This window comes from Arachis hypogaea, chromosome 13 (genome assembly GCF_003086295.3).
Source record: "Arachis hypogaea cultivar Tifrunner chromosome 13, arahy.Tifrunner.gnm2.J5K5, whole genome shotgun sequence".
In the NCBI taxonomy this organism is placed as follows: Eukaryota; Viridiplantae; Streptophyta; class Magnoliopsida; order Fabales; family Fabaceae; genus Arachis; species Arachis hypogaea.
Window position 1 is genome coordinate 67,528,124 of NC_092048.1, and position 11,310 is coordinate 67,539,433.

An 11,310-nucleotide genomic window follows, 5' to 3' on the forward strand; every position below is an offset into this window, starting at 1 on the left:
AAAAGCCCGATTTGAGATTGGAGGAACAATTAAGGTTGAAGGCTGCCAAGGTTACAGAATTGGAGAGTAAACTAGCTGGGGTTGAGAAAGATTTAAAATTGATGAAGGAGAATTATGCCAAAGAGGTGGAAGATGTTAAAAAGAAGGAAGCGGATTTGTCTAGTATGAGTACTCGGGTAGTGGAGTTGACTGCTGAATTGAAAAGCTTAGAAAAGAGTAAGGAGACAGCAATCCTGGACTCTTTCATTGAGGGGTTCGAAAGAGCTTCTCTGCAAGCTAGGTTCTTAGCTCCTAATGTTGATCTTGATCAGATGGACCCTGGTAAGATTGTTCGTGACGGGGTTATGGTTGAAGATGATGGCGCTGAAGAGGAGGAGGATGAAAATAGTTAATTTAGTGTGTATGTTTGGTACTGTTAAACATGTATTTTGGTGGGTTACTTTGCTCATGTAGTGAGCTTTTGACTGTTAAATTTTTGTACTGTCTATGAAACAGTTTATTTTGTTTTTGGTTATGTTGACTTTGCAGAAAACATATATATTGATAGGTGAATCTTGCCTAGTTTGTCTGTTCGGTAGTTTATTATTAGCTCTAGGCAGTGTGATTGGAGATTATTCTGAATGATATGGCTTTCGATTAAGATCGAATGTTTGTATGCTAGATAAATTTTGAATGAACGCGTTTTGAGCAAAATTGGAAAATTTTGGCAAAGTTTGAAATATTCGCTTCCAATTTGGATTGGAGTTCTGTGTGAATGATCGGATTCCGATGTAGATCGGGTATTTGTTTAATTTTTTAATGATCGGCTTCCGATGTAGATCGGAGATCTGTTGGAATGATTGGTTTTCGGTTGAGAGCGGTAATCGGATTGACTGATTGCATCCGGTGATCGGATTCCGTTTTGAGGTCGGCAGCCGGATTGACTGAGTGATATGATTCCGTTTTAAGGTCGGCAGTCAGATTGACTGATTGCTTTCGAGTTAATCGGATTCCGTTTTAAGGTCGGCAGTCGGATGGACTGATTGCTTCCGAGTTAATCGGATTCTGTTTTAAGGTCGGCAGTCAGTTTGACTGATAGGTTCCGAATGACCTATTTTATTATTTGATCAGTGTTAATAGTATCTGAATGGTCGGATTGATAGTATAGGTTGACATGATATGTTTATAGATTGAAACGGAAACTATGAAATGGAAAAATATTGATTTGATAAAGTAGGGAATCTACTTATTAAAGAACCCTTGATGTCAAAGGCCCAGGTAGGCTAGCCTCGTTAAAACCTCTCCAAGCAAAACCCTTGTGGAAAAAATCTTGGTAGTAGGAAAAAGAGTACTTGCCTGTCCCTGGTTTTAGCTGTAATATAATTTTAAGGAAGATACATTCCAAGTGCTAGGGAGATCTTTACCCTCTAGTGTTTGTAGTCAATAAGCTCCATTGCCGATTACTTCTGTGACGCGGTAAGGGCCCTCCCAATTAGCTGCTAGTTTGCCATGTGCTGGTGGTTTTCTAGCTTGTTTTGTTTTTCGGAGTACAAGGTCGTGGACTTGGAAAGACCTTGGTTGAAGTCGTTGGTTATATCTTCGGGCAATGTGCTGTTGCATGGCTAAATGTTTGATTGCTGTGGATGATCTGAGTTCTTCAATGAGATCAAGTTCGGTTTGCCGGGCTATGTCTTGTGTAGTTTGGTCGGCCAATTCTGTGCGTAGTGAGGATTGGGAGATCTCCACAGGTATCATTGCGTCTGAGCCGTAGACCAAACGGAAAGGTGTCTCCTTTGTGGTTGAGTGAATTGTTGTATTGTACCCCCATAGGATTTCTGGGATAAGCTCGGCCCAGAGGCCTTTTGCATCATCTAGTTTCTTTCTTAGAGCATGAAATATTACTTTATTTGCGGCTTCAGCTAACCCATTTATTTGTGGGTACTCTACTGATGAGAAATGGTGTTTGATTTTCAAGTTCTGCAAGAAAGATGCAAATTTTTGATCGGCAAACTGACGACCATTATCTGTGATAATGTGCCGAGGAATGCCGAATCGACAAATAATATATTTCCAAACAAAGGAAAGCATTTGTTGTGATGTAATCTTGGCTAGAGGTTGTGCCTCTATTCATTTGGAAAAATAATCAATTGCTACCACAAGGAATTTTACCTGACCTGCTGCTGTTGGAAAGGGTCCGAGGATATCTATGCCCCATTGGTTGAACGGCCAACTAACCTCGGAACAGTGTAGGAGTTCGGCCGGGAGATGTGTAATCGGACTGTGTTTTTGGCAGTTGTTACAGGTTTTGACTTTTGCTTGACAATCCTGTCGAATTGTCGACCAATATAATCCAGCTCTGAGGATTTTTGAATACAGACTTCGGGCTCCGAGGTGTGTACCACAGATCCCTTCATGTGCCTCAGCAAGTGTAAGCTCGGCTTCTATTCTGCAAAGACATTTGAGTAATGGACGGGAGAATCCCCGTCTATATAGGCAATTATTATAAATTGTAAAAAAAGAGGCTTGTCGGCGGAAATACCGAGCATTTTCGACGTCGTCTAGTAAGACCCCTGTCTGGAGATACTGTATGTATGGGGATCTCCAATCTGCTTCTTGTGTTACACTTAAGACTTGTGTTAGTTCAATGCTTGGCTTGAGTAATGTTGACTGATAAAGTGATGACCTATTTGGTTGAGTGCTGGCGAGTTTAGACAGAATGTCAGCTCGGTCATTGCTCTCCCTTGGTATGTGCTGTATTTCATATTTGAAAAATTTTGAAAGTAAATTGTGTACGACATCCAGGTACTTAGAGAGCAAAGGGTCCTTTACTTGGTATAGGTTGTTTACCTGTTGGATGACAAGTAAGGAGTCGCAATATACCTTAAGTTCGGTGATGTTAAGATCGGCAGCGAGTCTAAAGCCGGCAATTAGTGCTTCATACTCACTTTGATTGTTTCTTGCTTTAAATGAGAAGTTGAGGGAATGTTCGATGACGTTGCTGTGGCCATCATCAAGTATAATATCTGCGCCACACCCGTGTGGGTTGGAGGACCCGTCGACGTATAAAGACCATTCGATATAATCTTCAGTTGTATTCGGTACTGAGAACTCGGCAATAAAGTCGGCCAAAAATTGTGATTTGATGGATGCTCGGCCCTCGTACTTGATATCGAATTCCGATAGTTCCACCGACCATTTTACTAGTCGGCCAGCCAGTTCAGGCTTCTCCAGCACTTGTCGCAAAGGTTGATCTGTTCTAACATGGATTTCATGGCTCTGAAAGTATGGTCGGAGTCTTCTGGCTGAGAAGACAAGCGCGAGTGCCAGCTTCTCAATGCTCGGGTATCGAAGCTCGTCATTCTATAAGGTTTTGCTGGTAAAATAGATCGGGAACTGTTTCTTTGCCTTTTCTGCAACAAGAGCGGAGCTTATAGCCCAGTTAGTGACAGATAAATATAAGAATAGTGGCTCCCCTTGTAGGGGTGTGTGTAAAATTGATGGTTTTGAAAGAGTTTCTTTTATAGTTGTAAATGCTTGTTCACATTCATCAGTCCATTGGAAAGCTTTTTTCGTTTTTAAAGTTTGGAAAAAACATGAAGATTTAGAAGCTAGGCAAGGTAAGAATCTAGAAAGTGCAGCAAGTCTCCCTGTTAACCGCTGGACTTACTTGATGGTTTGTGGGCTTATCATGTCTAAAATAGCTCGGCATTTTTCAGGATTTGCCTCAATACCTCGGCTGGTGAGCATGAAGCCGAGGAATTTACCGCTTTGAACCCCAAATGCGCACTTTTCGGGATTTAACCGCATGTTGTATTTTCTTAGCTGGCCGAAGATTTTTGTGAGGTCATCAAGGTGGTTATTGCCGATCTTTGTCTTGGTGACCATATCGTCAACGTAGACCTCAATGTTTCTGCCGATTTGTTTGGCGAAGACTTTGTCCATTAGACGTTGATATGTCGCACCTGCATTCTTAAGCCCAAATGGTATGACTTTATAACAATAGTTTCCATATTCTGTAATAAAGGCTGTCTTATTTTGATTGGATGGATGCATTTGGATCTGGTTATAACCAGAATATGCATCCATAAAGCTGAGTTTTTCAAAACCAGAGGCATTATCAACTAAACAATCAATAGAGGGCAAAGGGTAGGAATCTTTCGGGCATGCTTTGTTGAGATCGGTGAAATCAACACACATGCGCCATTTACCGTTATATTTTTTAACCATGACGACGTTCGCCAGCCATGTTGTGAATCTGATTTCTTGGATAAAATCCGCGTTGATGAGCTTCTTGGTTTCTTCTAGGGAAGCTTGCTTTCGGTCGTGGCCGAGATTTCTCTTTTTCTGTGCTACAGGTCGGATAGATGGATCTAATGCTAACTTGTGTGATATGATGGATGGATCGATGCCTGCCATATCAGCTGGGGTCCAAGCAAACAGGTCGGCATTTTGTTGTAAGAATGCTCGGAATGATGATTTTTCTTCTGAAGATAATGTTGAGCCGACGTATGTGAATTTGTCTGTGTTTTCTGTGAAATAGATTTTATCTAGGTCTTCTGTCGGAGTCGGCCTTTCCAGTGTTCCTGCTCTGGGATCAAGGTCGGCCAGCATGTGTTGGTTGTTCATGTTGCCGATATTGTGGACCTGGCCTTTCGTGTTACGGTGAGGTCTTTTGAGACTATTGTTGTAGCACTCCCTGGCTTCTCGGGCATCACTGTGAATGGTTGCAATTGTGTTGTCCTGCAAAGGGAACTTAACACAAAGATGAATTGTAGATACTATAGCGCCGAACCTATTTAAGAAAGGTTGGCCAAGTATAATATTATAGGGATTGAAGCAATCAACAACTAAGTATTGAATGTCTGAAGTTTTTGACGAGGGAAACTTACCGAGTGTGGTTTGTAACCACACAGAGCCCATAACCGGGACTCGCTCACCTGAGAATCCTACCAAATCACCAGTGGAAGGTTAGATGATGTTATCGCTTAGTTTCATTTTCTGGAATGTTGAGTAAAAGAGAACGTTGGCACTGCTGCCTGGATCAAGCAACACCTTTTTAACTAGGAGATCCCCGAGCTGTAGGGAGATTACGACGGGATCATCCAGATTTGTTACGCTGTTGTCATGATCGGCTGTCTAGAATGTTATCTGTAGAGATGTCGGCGGCGGCTGCTGGTTACTTTGATCGGCGTTGATGGAAAGTATAGCTCGGTAAGATCTTTTCCTTGCCGAGCTTGTGGCTCCGCCACCTGCAAAACCTCCGGAAATACAGTTGATTGTACGCGTTGGTAGTTCAGGATGGCTATTGTTCGCTCAGTCTCTATCTTGGCTATGTTGTGTAGCTGAGCTTTGGTCTCCTGAAGGAGGTGCTCGCCGCTGCATGTGGCCGCTGATGAATTTGTCCAGGTGACCCTGCTGAGCTAGTCGCTCCAGCAGGTCTTTGGCGATGACGCAGTCGTCGGTATTGCGTCCGTGCTTCTGGTGGAAGGAGTAGTATTTTGATCGGTCAGTGCCTCTTGAATCTGGGTAACTGCTAGCTTTTCGTAGTGGCTTGATTAATTTCGAATTCAAGATCTCCTTGATGATGTCATCACGCTTGGTATTGAATTTGGTATAGGTTTCATATCGTGGAATTGGTTTGAAATTCCACTTGCTGTCCCGTGGCTTGTCGTCGTCTCTATAGTGAGGCTTTTCTATTTTTCGAGCTTGTCGAAGCTCTTCGATGTCAATCTGTCCTTTAGCTTTTTCACGGAATTCGGCCATGGTTTTTTGTTTGGCCACAGCAATAGTTTCCTGAAATTTTCCTGGTCTTAATCCGCTTTTTATGGCGTGTAGTTCCACCTCAGGGTGGAGGTCGGGTATACTTATGGCTATCTTTGGGAAGCGCGTCATGTAGTACTTGAGGCATTCGTTCTGACCTTGCTTGACTGTGTTCAGCTAATCGGAGTCATCTAGGTAGATGGCTGATCCAGCAAAGTGCTCCTCAAAGGGCTTTGATATGTCTCGGAATCGAGAAATGAAACCTGCAGACAAAGAACAAAACCAATCAAGTGCAGGACCGTCTAAGTAAGATGGAAAACAACGACATACAACTTTATCAGATGCACTGTTTACTATCATTATGGAGGTGAACTTTTTGATGTATTTCTTCGGATCACCTAACCCATCATAGGGAGTTAGGGTGGTCGGCAGGGTAAACCTTCGGGGTAGCACGAAGTTCATCACCTCCGCCGTGAATGGTCCAGGGGAGCTTTTCTGATCGTCATTTGCTCTATTTTCCTGAGCTTCCTCGTTATGTTCGGGTTGCTCCTCTTTCTGTCGAGTAGTGTCTGAGACATGTGTTGGCCCTGACTGCTGCTCGGCTTCTTCCGTCCGTTCTTGTCGGTCATTGTTTTCGGTTTGAGTGTTATTCAAGTTGGCAATTTAATTTGCCATTCTTTGGTTCTCCTCAGCCACGACTTGCCGCAACTCGGTCACCATCCGGAGCAATTCGGATGGCGAGGGTGGAGGTTGTTCAGCCATGACTTCAAAATGGGAACCTTGAGGCCGATGATATGTAGAGAGGTTTATATTTTCGGCCCCACGGTGGGCGCCAATTGTTCTTGTATGGATACCTGGAGGGAGAGCTCAGTCTCTGGGAGTCGACGCCGAGCTATTACTTTCGGTGTCGACCTTCAGGCCTTATGATAATCCGAGCTTAACTCCAAGAGGGTGTCCAATCGCGTAAAGCTTTAAGCAAGAAACAGGGGGGAGTGTACCTGCAAAGTCACTCCGAAGCTTAAGTTAGTATTGAGAATTCAATCTGTCTTCAGGATAGAAGATCATACCTTTTTATAGGTGATAGTGTATAAATCGGTTATGTTCCTACTTTATTGCCTGTATTAAAGAGCAATAATAAGGGTTTGGACGTTTCACTTTTGTGAAGCATTCTGTTAAGATGATTTGTAACTCTACTTTTTAATAAATGAAATTGATTGTTGATTAGTAACTGTAACGCTGATTAATAACGTAATTTGCCGAGTAATGACTAAAATGCCAAACTACAACGCCAATTATCTGGGTAATATATGTGAATAATGGCGAGTTATGAATGATAAAGCCGATTTATGATATAGGATTTGTGATGGCCGGACCAGGTTTTATGCACTTTCTTGAGTTATAAGTAAGCAATTGGGTTAAAAATTCATGCATGCCTAGATTCATCTAACCATGATTAATTTGATACAATTTCATGAGAATTATGCTATAATTACTTGAATGCTAAGAATGATGAGAATTCTCATGACTTTAGTAAAGCTTTGATGCATGTATTGGTTGATGACAGGTGAAGGAAGGCATGGAGGAAGGTTGAAGAAGGATCCTGGAAAAGATGAAGAAGAAACAACGTTGGTGACCAAGTTGGACCACCAACGTTGCCTCAAACGTTGAAAGAGAGGCAGAGCAATTCTCTGCATAATGTGCCGGTGCTCACGTTTGAGGGAACGTTGTCCAGCCAACGTTACCTCCAACGTCAGAAAAAAATGTTCAATTCTAGAGCTAAAGGATTTTTGAGCGACGCGTACGCGTGAAAGAAGAAAATTAATATATCCGCGCGCAAGCGTGCGTCACGCGCACGCGTGGAATGGCAATTTTGACCATCCACGCGTATGTGTGGGTCACGCGTACGCGTCACCTAACGAATGTTGGAGGTCTAACGTTGCCTCAAACGCTGCCTCCAACGTCCGCGATGAGAAGCCCAGAATTTGGAATTGAGAAACTTGAATCGACGCGCACGCGTCAGTGACGCGTACGCGTGGATGGGAAAAATGGCAATTCACGCGTAAGCATGGTGTACGTGCACGCGTGACTAAGCAAAATCACACCCTTCATGCGTAAGCGTGGTGTACGCGCATGCGTGAAGAAGCAAAATCACAGACTTTATGCGCACGCGTGGTGCACGCGTACGCGTGGATAGCAGAACGTTGGCCCTCCAACGTTGGGTCAAACGCCAACGACAGCAGAATTATTTGCTTTTTAAGGATGGCGTTTGAGTCAACGTTGGCCATCAAACGTTGACTCCAACTTGAAGCACCAGAACTCTGCAATTCACACAGATATCTTCTGAACATCAAGGGAAACCAATTGGAGCCATTTTCAACCCAATTCCATCAAGGCCAAAAGCCCAATTCAGATATTGAATATCAATGGAAGAAAGTGTATAAATAGCTTAGAATTTAAGTTAGACGGACCTCTTTTCCAATTTTTACACTTACTGCACTTTTACTTTTCTGTTCAATTTTTATTTCCAGCAATGTATCTTTCAATTCCAATTTCCATTTTGAGAGCTATGAACAACTAAACCCCTTTCAATCATTGGGTTAGGGAGCACTATTGTAATTCAATGGATCAATAGTAGTTTTCATCTTCTTCTTCTTTCTTTTCTCTTGATTTTTGTTAGAAAGCTTTCGATCTTAATTCAATTAGATAGTTGTCTTGACAAAGAAACTATCCATAATTGGAATTCTTCGGATCCTTGAGAGAGAGATGAAGAATTCATGCTAGAATTGCTTTCTCACATTGGATTATATTGGGGGTTGGATGGATATAGTGACATGTAATCCTACCAATGCTTTGATCTATGAATTTGTGTGGTATAGTCAGTGACCGAACCTCAACTCTTCCCATGAGCAATTAAATCAAGACATTGGGCAATTGTTCATGCTTAGAGAGATTGGTGAGCCAAGACATTGGGATCCAATCATCTAAGATTTCCAAGCAATGTCAATGAATGCATTGATTGAGGAAGAGGTGAAAATGATTTGATTTGGAGAATTCAATATCTCCTGAAACCCAACGAACCCCCATCTCTGATCTACCCATTCTATTTACTTTCTACGCTTTAATTTCGTGCTTAATCCCCATTCCCATTTAATTTCATGTAATTTAAGCTTTAGTCATTTAATTTCCTGCAATTTACTTTCTGTCATTTAATTTCTTGCAATTGAAGTTTCCCGCTAAATATACATTCTGCAATCTCAACCTAATTTTGATTTTGCTCAACTAGCATAATTCTCCAATTAACATTAATCAACCAACTAATCCCTGTGGGATTCAACGTCACTCTACAGTGAGTTTTTACTTGACGACGAACCAGTGCATTTGCCTGTAGGAAATTTGTTGAGAGGCAAATTTTTGTAAATCAAGTTTATGGCACCATTGCCGGGAATTAGTTTTGTATTGACAATTATTAATTTAGAGGATAACTAGATTGAGCAATTTTTTTCGTTTGATTAATTGAATTTACTTTTAGTTGTTCATTTTTTTTCTCTGCATTTTTTTTAGTTATTTCTCTTTAATTTCTCTTACTTCTTTTCTTTCCAGCAAGCTAACCTACTAACTATTTGATAAATTGCTCTAACCAAGATAACTATATTATGTTTTAGTAGACTCTACACTTACTGTTTCTTGTACTTGTTCATTGTATGACAGGTAGAAGAGAGGTTTCAACCCCCTTTGATAGTGAACTGAAAAGAACCTTCTTGAGATTAAGAAGGGAAGTAAGAGGAAAGAGGGTTGTTGGTGCAGAAGAAGAGGAGGAAGACTTGGATATAGCCATGGAGGATGATATGGAAAACTATCATAAAGGAGAGGTGAACAATCATGCCAGAAGAGGTAGAGCCAACCCTACTGGACAAGAGAGGAGAGTTATGGGGTCATACATCAATCCAAATCCAGAAAATTGTGATAGCAGCATTCAAAAGCCAACTATCCATGTTAATAATTTCGAATTGAAGCCCCAACTCATAACTCTTGTGCAAAAAAATTGTTCTTTTGGAGGAAGTGCACAAGAGGATCCTGATGAGCATCTCACCAAATTCCAGAGGATATGTGACACGGTTAAATCTAATGGTGTTCATCCTGACACCTATAGATTGCTACTGTTTCCATTTTTTTTTTAGGGACAAAGCATCAAAATGGCTAGAATCATTTCCTAAGGAAAGCTTGACAACCTGGGAGGATGTAATGAATAGGTTCCTAACAAGGTTCTACCCTCCACAAAAAGTAAACAGGCTAAGAACTGAAGTGCAGACATTCAGACAGCAGGATGGTAAGACTCTTTATGAAGCTTGTGAGAGATTCAAAGATTTGACAAAGAAATGCCCCCCTGATATGTTTAATGAGTGGGTGCAAATTCATATCTTTTATGAAGGGCTGAATTGTGAATCAAGAAAAGCTGTAGACCACTCATCTGGAGGTTCCTTAAATAAGAAGAAGACCATTGAAGAAGCCATTGATGTTATAGAGACAGTGGCTGATAATGAGTATTTTTATGCCTAAAAAAGAAGCAATAATAGGGGAGTCTTGGAATTAAATCATATGGATGCAATCCTAGCCCAGAATAAGATGATCACCATCAACTGGCAGAATTGACCAAGCAAATGGAAAAGAATCAAGCTGTAGCTATCCACACTCAACCATCACCACAAGGAGAGCTAGACACAAAAGAAGGAGTTAATTAGGAGGAAGCTAATTACCTTGAAAATTCATCTAGGCAAGCTAATGATCCATATTCTAAAACCTATAACTCTGGTTGGAGGAACCACCCAAACTTTGGATGGGGGAGCCAACAAAGCCAAGGCCAAGACCACAGACTCTATAATCTAAACCAGTATAATAACTCCACTCACCAAAACTCCAACCAAAAACCATATCAGACCACACAAAATACTTACTCACAGCCACCTTACCAAAACCACTATGACCACTCTCAACACCTCAATTCCAACCAACCATCACCACATGATGATGACAGAATGGCCAAAATGGAAGCTATGCTTGCAAATCTTTTGCAAAGAGTTTGAAGACATGAAAAAATTTAAGGAAGAAGTGAGAGGGAGTATAAAAAGCCGAGGAGAGGTTCTTAAGAATCTCGAGTCATAGTTGGGATACCTATCTCCAACAAATTCCCAAATCCACTGATAGCTTCCCAAGTGACACTGAGAAGAATCCAAGAGGAGGAACACAAAATGTGAAATGGGAAGAATGTAAGGCAGTAAGCCTAGCAAGTGAGGAGGTTTGAAAGAAGAAGTTAGCAATCCTACATCACATAATCAAAGAGTTTCAAAAGAAAGGAAAGAAGAGATTGAGCAAAAGATTGATCTTGCCCAAGAGAGAGAATCAAAAGAGAAAAAAACCCTGCAACCATATGTGCCACAAGCACCATTCCCACAGAGACTCAAGGATAGTGAGAAAGGGAGAACATACACTAAATTCTTCGATGAATTTAAGACTCTTCATGTCAGCATTCTCTTCCTCGAAATCCTCAAATAGATGCCTACTTGTATCAGGTGG

The 11,310-nt window shown here is 41.5% G+C and overlaps 1 non-coding gene across 1 annotated transcript; it reads right to left on the reverse strand.

The window, feature by feature from the left end:
* Nucleotides 1–10,026: 10,026 nt before the first annotated feature.
* LOC112740106 (small nucleolar RNA R71) lies at nt 10,027–10,134 on the reverse strand. Its single transcript, XR_003171043.1, has one exon. It is a non-coding gene; the product is annotated as a small nucleolar RNA R71 (small nucleolar RNA).
* Between the last annotated feature and the right edge of the window lie 1,176 nt (nt 10,135–11,310).